This window comes from Pecten maximus, chromosome 6 (assembly GCF_902652985.1).
Source record: "Pecten maximus chromosome 6, xPecMax1.1, whole genome shotgun sequence".
Taxonomy (NCBI): domain Eukaryota; kingdom Metazoa; phylum Mollusca; class Bivalvia; order Pectinida; family Pectinidae; genus Pecten; species Pecten maximus.
This window is the reverse complement of record NC_047020.1, coordinates 29,938,213-29,951,418: the sequence shown is the minus strand read 5'-3', so window position 1 is coordinate 29,951,418 and position 13,206 is coordinate 29,938,213. Positions and strand designations below refer to the sequence as shown.

Sequence of the window (13,206 nt, the reverse complement as noted above, 5' to 3'; positions counted from 1 at the left end):
TCATTAGGAGTTCGACATGGACTGAAGAAGGCTGCCTGCAGAACCAATACTAAAGTATATACTCAGATATTATCATGAAAGACAAAATTCATTTAAATTCCATGCATTTCTCAATTATGTAACACAACATGAATTGGTACCATTGACTAAATTTATTACAGAAATTAACGAAGAAATTAATTTACAATACTAATGTCCATCTGTTTCCCCATGTATTATTGTCACCCATTAGTGTTTTCTTTATACTGTCATGTTTTTTCTCATAACACAATTGAATTGGTTGAATTGGCTACCAAGCCCGCCTTAGATGTCACGCCAATGCCCGGCCCTGGTGACGTACCGGATGCACTGGCGGATTTAAGGGGGGCGTGGGGGCGCTTTTTAACATCCCCACCCCCACCCCAACTCTATATTATCAGACAGAATCAGACTCTATAATATCAGACAGAATCAGACTCTATATTATCAGACAGAATCAGACTCTATAATATCAGACAGAATCAGACTCTATAATATCAGACAGAATTAGACTCTATAATATCAGACAGAATCAGACTTTATAATATCAGACAGAATCAGACTTTATTTTTTTTTTTTTTTTTTTTTTTTTTTTTTTTTATTTTATAACTTATATTTTTATTCAGTTTTCAAAACAAAAAATACATACACATGACACAATTTGACAATACATTCGTTCCTTTTACCTTCATCCATTTTTTCATATCACAAATTCAAACACTCTTGATACATATAAGCATCCATTGCATACTATTTCCTTTCATACTTATTCAAGTAATCATATCTGAATATTTGTATAGTATGAAAGTATATATATACACACATCATTATGACTGACATTTATATCACTGTTTGTATTTATTTATTTTCTTAGAGAAAGAAATATATTTTATATGTTTCTTTACAATCAAAACAAAAGATAGAAATGTGTATTTTTTTTTATTAAAGGAGGGAGATGCATGATACAGACCAACACAAGACAGACAGATACCACAGACAGACAACTACAAGGATAGACAGATTGAAGAAAAAATAAAAAAAAAATACATATATATATATATAAACACATATAAGACATCTATTAGGACAAACAGCTAGACAGACAGACACCCGACGGACAACTATAAAGACATCCAAACACGAACAGATAATTGGAAAGACAGACAGATTGACAAACAGACAAACACAAGACAGACACTTCAGACATACAAAAAGGCCTTCGGAAGAAAGAAAAAAATTGATAAGTGAATTGAAAACACTTTTAAGAAATACTTGCTGAAAATATATGATAGAATTTTATAAATGTCATTGGCTTTTTACAAACAGTCAGAGTTTGAGAAGAAAAATATATTCAATATAATAAATACTTACAAAAGGAGAACCTTTTTCCATTTTTCCCAACCTTTGTTAAAACATTCAAGAGAAGCTTCACCCTTCCCAATTGCTGCATACTTTTTGACATTGTGGTTTTCTCTTATTGAATTGATAAGAGCATTTAAATTTAGGGTAGTGTTTAGACATCTGGTTTTATAGATATAATGTTTAATGATGATGTTAATCTCATTATCAACTTTATTATACACATTTCTAACTGATGGGAGTCCAAATATAAAAGACTGTTTATTCATAGTAAAAGGAATTAAAAGTGCATCCAGAAGTATTTCTAGACTCTGCAATAAATCCTGTACTTTTTGACAATCCCAAAAAATATGTGTTATGGTTTCGGACTCTGAATTACAAAATGTGCAAAGAGGGTTTATAACAATGTTTGCCTTGAAAAGCAAAGAATTTGTTGTCAAAATATTATGTAAAATTCTGTATTGGAACCACTGAAGTTTTGAATCATTGGTTATTTTGAAAGGAAGATAGAATATATTTCCCCAGACAGAATCATCAAAATCAGACTTTATAATATCAGACAGAATCAGACTTTATAATATCAGACAGAATCAGACTTTATAATATCAGACAGAATCAGACTCTATATTATCAGACAGAATCAGACTCTATAATATCAGACAGATTCAGACTCTATATTATTAGACAGAATCAGACTCTATAATATCAGACAGAATCAGACTTTATAATATCAGACAGAATCAGACTTTATAATATCAGACAGAATCAGACTCTATATTATCAGACAGAATCAGACTCTATATTATCAGACAGAATCAGACTCTATAATATCAGACAGAATCAGACTTTATAATATCAGACAGAATCAGACTCTATATTATCAGACAGAATCAGACTCTATATTATCAGACAGAATCAGACTCTATAATATCAGAGGGTGGGTTGGTTGGTTGTGTGATGTTTCCCGATAGAGTTTCTTTATGTAATGACCATATCTATCGCCATTACATATACAATATGTACTTTGACATGAGGTTATGGGTTTACCAGTAGATATCAGGACATACGTTGGAACTTGCGAGGACAAGCTCCGTGATATATGATGTAACCTTTGTCGGATTACACGAGGATCGAGTCTAATCGCTGTCCATCGGATTATATATACCGCGGTACTGAACAAGAGATTATGGGCAGTGGTCAGTAATCCTCGTGGTCACAGAGAGGTTATCTATCTTTAGTGTTCAATGTCAGAGAAGCGTATACCGGTCGCCAATTGATCGCAATTAAACCATAGCTGTTTGAAATTTAATATCAGATTAGAGAAAAACGAACTCAAACGACCATGATTGAACAAAACAGTTCTATATATTTCACGGCTCTTTCTGTAAAGCTAGTTCTGATGTACCTCTTACTGTATAAATGACAGATATCTCAAAAATAATTAAAATCATAATAAACACCATTAACTGTCTTGTCAAGGTATATAAAAAAAACTGTCAACGTATTAAACGGACGGACGTATTAGACCAACATATCTGATGGATCTGTCAACATAATAAACGGACGGACGTAAATGATTGTGCGACCGATATACAAAACAGACCGACTTATCTACAGGAGCTGTCAACATAATAAACGGACGGACGTATCTACTGGGGCTGTCAACATAATAAACGGACGGACGTGTCTACCGGGGCTGTCAACATAATAAACGGACGGACGTATCTACCGGGGCTGTCAACATAATAAACGGATGGACGTATCTATCGGGGTTGTCAACATAATCAAAGGACGGACGTATCCACCGGGGCTAACAACATAATAAACGGATGGACGTGTCTACCGTGGCTGTCAACATAATAAACGGACGGACGTATCTACCGGGGCTGTCAACATAATAAACGGATGGACGTGTCTACCGTGGCTGTCAACATAATAAACGGACGGACGTATCCACCGGGGCTTACAACATAATAAACGGACGGACGTATCCACCGGGGCTAACAACATAATAAACGGACGGACGTATCTACCGGGCTGTCAACATAATAAACGAACGGACGTATCTACTGGTGCTGTCAACATAATAAACGGACGGACGTATCTACAGGAGCTGTCAACATAATAAACGGACGGACGTATCTACCGGGGCTTACAACATAATAAACGGACGGACGTATCCACCGGGGCTAACAACATAATAAACGGACGGACGTATCTACCGGGCTGTCAACATAATAAACGAACGGAGGTATCTACCGGGGCTGTCAACATAATAAACGAACGGACGTATTCCTGTGAGATGTGAACGATTCACTTCATCATCATAAGACAACTTGTATCAATAATTATCATCACATTGCAACATGTAACCACACATGAAATCATTATCATCACTTACGCCATCACAATATGGTTACACATCATTATGATCGTCGTCGTCGTCGTCGTCGTCTTAATCATCATCATCATCATCGTCGTCGTCACATGCATGCTTATCATATAGCATTCTTTATATACACTCATCATCATTATCAGCATCAAATCAATTGATCATCTACCAGCATCATGTACCATAAATTTGGTTATCGTCCCATAAATCCTACAATCATCAACATCACTTTCGTTATCATCACATGATTATCATTTATCAATCTTTATATGCATTCAACAACATCATCATCCAATCAACTAGTCAGACATATCAGCAATCATCAATTATTATCAGTTCAATTAAGTTCAGTTTGTTTTTTAATATATATTCCTAATATTGATATCAATTGTATTTATATTATGTCACGACTCATGCATAACTATGTTAAAAAATGAAATATTTAAGAAAGAAATAACAATTATTTCAGAAATCTTACAGGAGAAGTACTATACCCAATTACAAATCATCATAATGATTGAATGCATTTCTGATGAACTAGTTAATTAATTCACAGATTGATGGTTAAATTTATTTAATCTTCATTTCCGCATTGTAATCATACGAGAACGTGAGAATTTATTTAATCAGATGGTATCAAACAGAGAGGTGGTTATATTTAATGGATAATCAATAATACCGAAGAAGACAGGCCTGAATCTAATTAGACCTGATGTCGAGTATACCGATGTACATTGTATTAACAACTCAGCACGCCTTTTAAAAAGCAAAAAATAACTTTTTATCCTTTAAAGCATTGTGTATGGTTTGAAAATGATGTATCAACGAAGAATTTATTCAAAGTATTTTCTATTTTCCTAAGAAAAGCTGCAAACATATATTTCAATTTTGCCAACTCCACTGAATGTACTAATTTTCTTTGTCCTGGTATAACTGATAACGTGTATATTATGAAGATCTACAATAAATATCCATGCTAATTGTATTATGCTAATTGTACTGTTATACAGATCAACTGTTTAATAATGAAGTTTCGAATGATAACCAGATTGTCATTCTGTACGAGATGTACTTTCAATGCTTATCTTTGATTGATTTAACACATTTTCATTGCCATGTAGATCAAGGGAAATATGATAAGTTATAACAAAATCATTAAATTCTTTTCCCAAATAAGTACAAACTGGTAACAAATTTCGCAAAAGAGTGGAAGTCATCAAATGAATATTTTTGTAACATACACTGTATATCGTTCTCCGAAGATTAAAAAGCTTTATCCTTAAAGCGACTATAACTGTACGATTCTCACTTAGAAAATATTATCGGGCATAATATTTTCAAATATATACTAAAAATAAAACTTCCCCTTAATTACTAAAATTATAGCCGCTCCCAAGAAATTAATATACAAAAAACGACAGTATATATGATGGCTTCCATGAAGAGGGAAAAACTTATTTATTTTATGTGAATATACTTTTTGTTGTATTTGTTTTATTCCTGAACCCATGTATTATTCAACATCTAAATTTATATGTATACATATATTGCTTTTTTGAAACATTCAAAATTAATAATGTCTGTGGTTCCGTTTGCTATGTGGGACTTACATACATGCCGTTTGATGACCTCTGACTACGGTAGTCGACTACTGTACATAGCTACTAAATCATGTTGTTTACTCTAAATTCCAGTCCGCTTGTACGAACAAGTTAGAAGCTCTAAGTTCTTATTTTTAAATCTCTAGTTCCCGCTGGAATCTCTCTGATCACGGCAGACCCAATCAGCTGGTTTGCAAGGTGCGCGTCGAATCGATAGGTGGCGCTTCGAGCTAATTAATTCAATCATATATTCATGTCCATATCGAGGCAAGAAATCTTTTTTGTCATGGCGGGACGCTAAGGCGCACATGTCTTCCCAGAAGAACGGTTCATTATTTTCATCCACCAAGTAAGTATATGTGTGAAACTATTCTACCGATTTATAGGCTATATGATCCTTGTTTAAAGTACCATGTGTTACAGATGTCGATCTCGCCGATTCTTCTTACCACGCCAAAAATTTGCCGGGTCCATTGTGTGTCAAAACATGGCGATTTTGTTTTGTTGGGAAGTGAAACAATGATACATAAGAGATTTTTTTGTGAACAGTCTTCGATCGTTTATGTGAAGCAATGTAGTGTACAGTAGAGTATATTTAGATGTCTTTTTCTTCAATGGAGTATTTTTCTCGGTGATTTTCTTTGTTTATACGAGAGGACATTGTTTTGAAAATTGTCAAGTTTCAGACATGACCGAGCATAGTTCATCTCTCTCGGGGAATCTGATTGGTTGAAACTGGGTGCCTTGTTCATTTCTGTGTCACAGTTGTTTATATCGCAACTGATTTATATATAGATGAAAATTATTGTTCAGGAAACGGTGATACATCGTAGTGATCGACGGTTGTCAAAACAATAAGTTGAAATCTAGATTACTGTGTGACCCTATTTTATTTGTAAATTGTAAGGAATGTGTCCGGAATCATAGCTACCCTCTCAGTTGATACACAAATGATGAGTCAGAAGAAGATACGCCCGTCGGGTCGGTCTGTAAAAAATGTTAAATAATATGTAGGTGGACAGATTAGTAACTACATACAGTATGTATGTAATACTAGAGACAAGTTGTGAAATTTTGTAATAACCGTTCGTATGAAAGGTAAGAACATATTTTAAGCTCTTCAAATATTGAGATCGTATTACACAAAGGATCACTTTGTTTAGTATCTGCTCTAGAGGGGACTGAACTTTGTTTATGGGTTGATGAACTCCACTCACTTTGTGGCGTTTTTTCTGTGTAAATATAAGGTAGGGATCTATAATTTTCTTTGTCAAATCCTCAGTTGTTTTGTACTTTCCAAAAAAACTTTCTATGATAAGTCACTGACCCAAAGTGAAAGTAAACAACATTCATCATTCATATTTGAGCTGAGACAAATCGTTTGATTTATAAAACTTCACAGTATGTAAGTTTTTGACATCCATTCCGCAGTCAAGGTATTTGGCCCATTCTAATTCATGTGTAAGTTGAATATTGGTTTGATAAACTGTTATCTTCAGACTTTTATCTTTGTGAGAGGTTAATTTAATAATTTCAAGCTGAAACACATCTGTATGGTTATATTTAACTTTTGTCAGGTCCGCTTTTAAGTTATTATTAATATCTATCCAGGTATTACTTACACAATAACACATTGCTAACATTTGTGGATATTTTTTCACTGGACTTGAATGCTAATCAAAAACATGTCTGCCAGGACGAATGGCCTTCCCTGGTCAAAAAATGACCTGTTGACAGGTAACACTGCTTAGCAATGAATAAGGGATTTCACTGTATTTTACAATACACAGGCAATTTAATTGTATTCTTAAATTCATTGTTTGCAGAGGCAACATCAGATCTTCTTCCTAATCACATGTAATGCATAGTCATTGCCTAGATATAGTTGCATTTTGCTGTCAGACTCTCACTCATGATGTATTTTAACGGTTGGTCAAGATCTATCACATGTGTGCTGGAAGGATCATACATATAACCCATTACCCTGAACTTGTCAGTTGATCAACAAAATCTGGAATACTGTTCAATTATTGTGTGCAACTGATTCAAACAGACCAAATGATTTATAGTATCATTTTAAGATACGAGGATGGAGTAAAATGCAACATACCTCTGGTGAATTTAAATCGCTGTTTCAGATTTAAAAAATAACACTAAGGTAAGGTTTGACAATTGTCTTGGTAAAACTTAGCAAGGTTTGAAATTAATTTGCCGCTCAAAATATTATCCACAGAAAGTTGACAGAGTAATAGGATTTTTGAAGACAAATTTACTGACAGGCAGTCATCTTTGATTTTAAGAGTTGAACTTTGTCATCACTAATTTCTGGAGAAGAACGAGCAGGATATACCTCGTGCTTGCTATATAGATTCCCCTCCACTCTAGTTGATCCATTCAGTTTGAGTCATGAGAAATAGAATGGCTTACAGTTGGCCATTTTGAATTTGACAAATGAAGGTTGTTAACTTATTACTCTAGGAATCTTACTTAAAGTTATTGAGAATTCATTTGAAGGTTCTTCTTAATTGCTAGTTGTGAGTTATCACATATAACAGGAAGTGGAAAGAGAAGAAATTACAAAAAACATCAGACTTATATATAGAACCAACAAAACATACAATGGTGGGTGGCGTGATCCCTCTGGGATCTCTTATAATCTGATTTTAACTGATATTCAGATGTTTGTAGTCTTGATTTGTAAGTTTTTTTAAACTGTTAGACACATTGAGGTGCCAAATGACAAGCTGTTATTTAAAAACACTGATGTTAATCAAGGATACGGATTATTAACAGTCATTGTTTTTGTTAAGTGACCAACCCTTAGACGAGTACCAAGTCTAAATATACTCGAACCATGTTTGTAAACATAGACAATGGGGAGTCAGTCCGGTTTGTCTTTGGTGACTTCACCCTTTTGATGTGTTTTGTTGATAATGATTAGGTAAAGAATAGCCTAATTAGCTAACTTAATAACAAGTAAATCTCCCTGTATATGTGCCTAGACCTACAGGAAATCTCTGGTCAGATAGAATCAGAAAATACAGGGATTTTACTACAATAGAAACAGGGTCCGTTAAAAGGACCCATTCCCTCTAAAAAAATCTTGTGAAAATTCCCAATTTTGAAGTCACTTTTGAATGATTAAGTATGTTTTACATACAAAGACCTATATTAAGGCAATTTTGAAAAATAAAAACAGCTACAGATAATGAAATGAAATCAAAAATGATATAATGGCAATATTTATCAAAGAAAAACTGAAATTTGTACGAATTTCACAATTTTTTTGTTTTTCCCAATGTCTTAAGTTTTGTTGTGTAGAAATTTCCAATTCAATAGACCCAGTTGAAAAATTGTAGGAAATCCCTGAAATACACCTATTTTCTGGCTTGTGATCATGATCGCCGAGTGGCCATATGCATACAGTAAACAGCAAGATTATGGTGTAAACAACAAAGATCCCGACTTGGATATGAAGATTACCAGGATAAGTTATTTTCATTTCACTCTATAGTCTATGAAAACGGGCTGCATACAATTTGATGTTTGCGGCGGTAATATATAAACCTGGACAACGTTAGGTGAACCGTGTTTTGAGAATGCGAGATTACAATGGAAATGTTTATAAAAAACAACTTACATTTTAGAAATCAGTCTATATTCCTTGGTGATTTTCTAACCTTATTGCAAAGGGATTTGTATCTTTTCCATTGGGAAAATATGACAGTATTTTCTTAATCTTGGATAAAAAGGTACTTTTTCGAAGCTCAAACATAGTGATCATATCTTTGTGCATAATTTATGCATAATTTAGCTGTGATGAGTAAAATTGGGGACTAGTTGAACTATTACATTGGCTTGTGAAAACATGTGAACTGTAATATGATCAACATTTATCCATATTAATTATATTAAGAATTACATACATGGAAACTAACAATGTCTGATTGGGAAAATATGAACTCAAAACTGGAAAAAATATAGAAAAATTTCTGTAGGGAAAGGGGCCTATATTTGGCCCAAAATGTACCCAAATAAAATAACTGTTCGTTGTGAGTGACCAAATATAAATTCTTCCTCAATATAAAAGGTTTATGATGAATCATAACAAATGTAATGTCTCTATTCAATATTTATATTTCAAGAGCAAAAACTGACTTCAATATATTGTTTATCTCAAAATAGCTGTACCACAATGCAATGCAACAAATGGATTGTTGTCACCTGCGGATTGGCCAATTAGAGCTGCCACGTGCAGGATATATAGCAGAAGTATACCTTGATATATTGCGATACAGAACAGAGCTCTTTATTGTGATGTTTTTCAATATATTTACCTTGACATTAATTGTATTTATTTTATATATATCTCCTAATATGAAAACAATTTATTATATGATGTAGATAATATGCTAAATCTAAATGATCATGTAAATCCTGGCAGAACTGTTTTGTCATTTATATTATGTTGCAAGGAAAAGTGTTTCCATCCCTCACTGTTAGCATTTTTGTTTGGAACAAGTTTTCTAGATTAGATATAATTCTCATTTTGCCGTGCTTCTTGATATATATATATATATATATATAGGGTCTAGTAAGTAATAACGGCGGTATAAACCAATATAGGTACTGGATCCTAACAAACAAATGTTGGATGCGTATTACTAGAAATAGATTTATGTCAAGTAGTAATAACGACAGTACAGACAAGTAAATTGACGAATTTTCGAGGCAATCTGCCCCTTTATCAAGACACAGGTAAATTACATACGATCACATATAGACATAGAACATGGAACAGTTACACAAATATAGTCGGTATAAACAACAATAAATATCGTAATGTTGTGAAAACGATCCCCTTCAGCCGATACTTAATTCGCCGAGGGCCTATTATGATTAATTAGGAAACATCTTGGTTGGTGTACAGATGGTAAAAGTAAATGAATGAATGAATGAATAAATAGATAAGTAAATAAATAATATAACTAAAAGGTTTAACAAAATAACATCGCGGGTTGATTCAATGTGATGGCAGCGCGTGCCATGTCGTGAATGATTTTGTTATTGTTTTTTTACGCGATATGTACGTTTCGTCCCGCAAATCTCGGCCCAAACAGCGGGTAGCAGTGACAATATCGGGTGGCAAATCTAGTATTTAGATTAGTTCGTTTTAACGAAATTGAACAAATATTAAAATAATATAAATGTAATTGTGTAGAAAGGTATAATTTAGGCATTAAAAACCAAACAGAAAGGTGGTCGAAAGATCCTATTAGAGTAACGAAAACCAGGTGGCAGGTATCAGGACGACTCGTCACAAACCGACAACATGTACTCACACAACTTATTCACATACAAGTGTTTGAACCATACCCACTGCACCTTATATATGTATGTAATTTACAAACATTTAAGTGACTCCAAAATAGGACTTATATGTGAAAACAAAAGCGGTACGATGGCTTTTCATTTCTCAAAATGGAAAACAAATACAATTCGCAGCCAGAATCGCTACTTTTTTGTTTTAATGAAAAGTGTAGCATATTAAATGACATTTTGGTTATAAATACTATCTTTGAAATTTAATCGCCAATAACAGATTTAGTTCTACTGTATCACGGAACAATGTTATGATAGTGCATTGTGATATATACAGGTTAACCGCAGCAGTCCTATTACAGCCAATCTGTTCTTATGTCGCTACAATATTGGAATAATATAGCTATGACAGCAAAAATCTATTGAGTATCAAGTCAATGTAGTTAATGCGAGTTTTCTTGTGCGTTTCATAGTTGTAACTTTCATGTTGAAGTGATACTAAATAGGGTAGAGTATTTGAGACTCCGGAAGATGGAAAAGGAGCCAGATTGATGTTGTGGTTGTGTCCTTGGGCATGACGACACTTTACCCTAATTGCTCTGGATGCCATGTGACAGACCTCTGACGTTAAGAAAGTCACCAACTACTACAAAGAGACCCCGCCTCAAAATAACCCAAGCTGTCCACAGGGTTGATATCCCAGCAAACAAGTAAACATTGAAACAAAACAAAATATTTCAAGGTTAATATTTTGCCCCTTGACTTATAGAGCATAATGAGGTAAGTGTCATGAGTTATTATATGGTGTACAGAAAGCATTGACTAAGTACACACACTCAACGGTCTAAGGAGGAGAATCCGTAACCCAATAGTACTAACCTTTAGGAGTTGTGGTTTAGCTCTGTCACAGCTGCATGTATGTCAATTGCAACCTCCTAACCTGTTACCATGGTTATAAAAATCTTGTGACAGTCACTTTACAGTTTACTGAGTAGTATATAGACCTGTCTATCAAATACTGCTACTGTGTGTGTGTTAGTGTGGAGATACCTTGTTTTAATGGAATTGGCCGTATTATTATCTAGGTTCAATATATAGCTTTAGTGTTATGTACAGTTGTCAATGGCTGACATGCATGCAATACCTGGCACTTTAAGCAGAGTACTGCCAATACAGGAGTTAAAATAGCACTGTTGATTGTGTATGAATGAAGTCATCGTTTGTTGTGGTGGTGATTCAGAGTGTTAGACCAGCTGTATAGTAATCAATATAGGGAGGGGGATCAATAAACAGGAGGGGGGATTGTAGGGAGGTCATCACCATTGATTGATTTCCTTAAACATAGAAAATGAAGCAGTGACTCAGTGTCGAATCATCACATTCAATGATGTTGAAATTTTAGGATTATTCATAACCTTATTCAGTTGGTACTGTGGGGAATGTTGTGTCTGGTCAGATTTACTCACCGGTATAACGGTAACATACAGAAGGTTGAGTGTTGAGAAGTTTATGTATGGACAAGTTACATCTAGACGAGATTGACTTGGTGGCAAGTATATATGGTGCCTCTTGGATATTTAACCAATTTGCGAGATGTTTGTGTGAATATGAAAAGTGTCTTAGATATTCACTGGAGTCTGGTCTAGCGTGGAATAAAAGGGTGGACAGAGTGGTTACATCAATACATGCTAAACTGTCTCTCGGATGTTCTAATCGGCAGGTGATTGGATAGTACACTGGTACAATACGGAAAGTGCTTAATTATATAACTTGTCTTTATTAATCACTTGTCTTGAGGACAAGGAGATGTCATATAGGGTGAAACAAAAGGTAATTATATATGGACAATGCTTTAATTATAAATTGTGTTATTTCTTGTCTGTGAACCTTACTATTTACTATGGTAAGTTGTCACAGGTTTTTGGGGGCCGTTAATGGGCCCTAGGCTATTCCCAATTGAAATTATTTCATAGTTAAATTCCAAAAATTCCAGTTTATTCCTGAAGAAGTCTTTCCCAATTTTCTTCCCAAAATGAGAGAGAAAGGCCCCATCCGAAACCAGTGAGAAAAAAACCTGTGATGTGTCTGATCGTTTCACCTTGTATCTTGTATTTATATGTCCTGCTCATAGGTTCAAGAGGAGACAATGCAGAATTTCCCAGTATAAATTGTGAGAAATTATATAATTTATTCAAAGTTGAAAGTATACTTAGTAGGTAATTAATTTATCTAAAGGTGATTTTACCTGGTATTCTTTTTACCAGTTACTGGCTACTTTTGAAATTCTGAAATAAACTTAACAATTGCCTTCTCCAATCCCCCAGACTCCCCACCTCACTTATTTTAGATTTTTTAACCCTCAAATTGCTTGGGGACAGTATTTTTAATATCTACCTCAGGTAGTTTTTATGTTGGGGAGAATTTGGTTTGGAAATAGAAACACTTGAGTATTTTACTAACATGTAAGAGCCAACATTATTAATTATCACTTTAACTGTGATCATATTTGAAGTG

At 34.2% G+C, this 13,206-nt stretch overlaps 1 protein-coding gene across 1 annotated transcript in view; it reads left to right on the top strand.

The window, feature by feature from the left end:
* Positions 1-5,636: 5,636 nt before the first annotated feature.
* Positions 5,637-13,206, top strand: part of LOC117329500 (B-box type zinc finger protein ncl-1-like) — a 33,080-nt gene continuing 25,510 nt past the window's right edge. The window contains exon 1 of the mRNA XM_033887463.1: positions 5,637-5,719. The gene's annotated coding sequence lies outside the window, so the exon portion shown is untranslated. The remainder of the gene's footprint in view (positions 5,720-13,206) is intronic.